Raw genomic sequence first — 2,707 nt, 5'->3', positions numbered from 1 at the left:
TCATAAATTTCGGTAACGATAAATTTTTGATATATCGCCCAGCCCTACTCCGGACACTTGATGAAAATCAGAAGTCAAGATGGAAAGACCATTTGAACAAAGTAGTTCATGCCTACAACTCGACTGTGCACGAAACAACAGGATTTTCTCCATTCTTCCTTCTCTTTGGCTGTGAACCAACCTTGCCTAATGACCTGCTCTTCCCAAAAAGAGAAGAAGAGAAGAGTCAATCACACATTGGCTATGCAGAGAAATGGAGAGGAGTTATGCAAGAGGCCTATGCAATTGCAAGACAGAAAAACTTCAATCAACGTGCATGGAGCTCTATGCTTCAGCCAGGTGACCATGTCTTGGTGAGAAATCTCAAACCCAGAGGAGGTCCTGGGAAACTGTGCAGCTATTGAGAGGATATGATTCATGTCATCACCAAAAGGAAAGGTCCGGATAGTCCAGTGTACGTGGTTGAGCCATTGCAGGGGACAGGAAGAAGACGAGTGTTACACCGTAACCTACTGTTGCCATGTCCTTACCTGGTTGACGAGTCTGGGGTGTGCGAAAGCAGCCTGAAAGACATCATGAGACCAAGCCCGATACTGACCAAACAGACACAGGCAGTTCTAGTGAAGACAACTGTCACATGTGGACAGCACTCAGATATCTACCCCTCAACCCAGAAGCAGAGGATTTCTGTGAAGCACTCGGAGAGAAGTCTGAGCCTGCTTTCAGAGCAGAGGGGCATCCTGAAGAGGAACAGGTGGAGGAGAGACGCAGTTTGGAGGAGGAGGTTGAAGCTCCAGCTGTTGGACCCGAGAGTGAGCAGAGCGATGCTGAGACATGGAGGCACAAGCCAAAGAGAATGAGACAGCCCCGGCGTGTCTACACATATGAAAAACTAGGCCAGCCAACCGTCCAGCAATGGAGCGCATGCCCTGTCAGTGTGAACAGCCCTTCAAGTGCCATCCATCATTCCTCTGTCCCACCATCATTCATGTATCCTTTACAGTATGAATAGATAAAACAGAAAACACAGAGTCAATTTCACAAGAGAGTTTAATCTAAGCGTAACATTACAGTTGCAGTTCATGTTGATGTGGTATTGACACATGTTACAGTTAAAAGAAAAACAGGTACTCTGAGCATTATTACTATTATAAATTGAGAAAAGGTTTATCATTCTAGCGTCAAAGAGCTAAGACGTGGGTACAATATGGGTTTAATGAACTCATGGTTTTGAAGTGTGTAATCACATGATGTTGGGGTGTAAATGGTATTTTCCTTTTCCCACTGTGAAGATTCGGCGGGCCCACCAATACCTCGAGGGATAACCCACCCTTCAGTACAAAAGGACTATAAACATTTAGTTTTGTATCGTGACCATGAGAGACTTGTCCTGAGATACTAAGAGATGGTATAGCCTCTCACCCAGTAATGTGTAATATGTGTGGAAATATTTGTTTGCTCGCTCATCTTTGGTTAAATGTTCTATTTTTGGTAAATTGTCAAAGATTAGAAAGAAAATGTGTTGCAACATTTTTCTTTTGTGGGGGAGGGTGTTGCGCTCTAAAAGTAGTTATAAAACGTACATTTTTCTGAATTGTTGGAAAAATCTTTAAAGACTATTCTTATTTAATTGTGTTTTGTTTTTGGACACATTTCTAGTTAATTTTCATAGTTTACTGGCTCGAGGAGGTCAGAGTTCAGACGTGTGATGTCATCAGTAAGCGCAGAAAAAAAACAGTCTCTGAGACGTGAGGAAGCGATGTTTTGCTGATGATACGCTATGCTTCCTGTAAACTCCAAACCTGAACTGAGGAGAATAAAGTTGCAAAAAAAGGAGAATGGAGTCATGTCTCTCTGAGGGTGCAACATAAAAGGGAAAAAAACAGCGGCCGACAGCGCTGTAAACAACGGTAGACTTGTGCGTAACAAGCAAGCGAATAATGCACAAAACAGATTTTTAGACGGGAAACTGTTCTTGAAGTATACAGAGAAAGCGAGAGAGAGAGCTGTGCATGAAGTGTGGTGGAAGCAAAACAGCAAACGTCAGAGGGAATTCATGACGATGTTTTTGTGAAGCGTAGTTTGGATCTTCTTTTACTGCTGGTTCGGTCAATAATGTTTGGAGAGAGATAAAACTAACAGCTTTAGAATCACCGCAAAAAGGTTTTGTTTCCGTTACAATATTATACATTAAAGTATAATATTGTAACGGAAACAAAACAATCAAAAAATTGTTGAAACACAAATTACAGCATTGCATAAAAATTACAATCATCAACTCAAATACTTGGTTCTAATTGAACAGAAATTTCTATGAACTTGTAAGAACTGTGTAGGACATGAATCAGTCTGTGTCAGATCCTGATTTAGAATTTTCCACTGAAGTCACGGGTTTTTGAAGTTTGCAAAGACTGCTAAATTGTGCCAGTGATAGTTCACTCTTTGCAACATAGTACGGTGTTCTAATCAGATTTTTCAGGTTTATTTTTAGTATGTTATTTGCAATTGGTGTTTGTTCCGGGAAAGATATTGCAGACTGAGCAATAATGCGTTTCTTGCATTTCTCACGGGTTCTAATGGGATCCTTTCTTAAAATTACTTGTCCCAGTAACAAAGGCACTTGTCGACTCAGAAATCGAGGGAAAACCAACAACACACCCTGCAGAACATTATGTTATTTACACGGGTGCACATAAGTGGTCCGCAT

The sequence above is a fragment of the Pundamilia nyererei genome, unplaced genomic scaffold (assembly GCF_000239375.1).
Source record: "Pundamilia nyererei isolate P.nyererei 1_Seehausen unplaced genomic scaffold, PunNye1.0 scaffold00609, whole genome shotgun sequence".
Taxonomy (NCBI): Eukaryota; Metazoa; Chordata; class Actinopteri; order Cichliformes; family Cichlidae; genus Pundamilia; species Pundamilia nyererei.
This window is presented reverse-complemented; position numbering follows the sequence as displayed.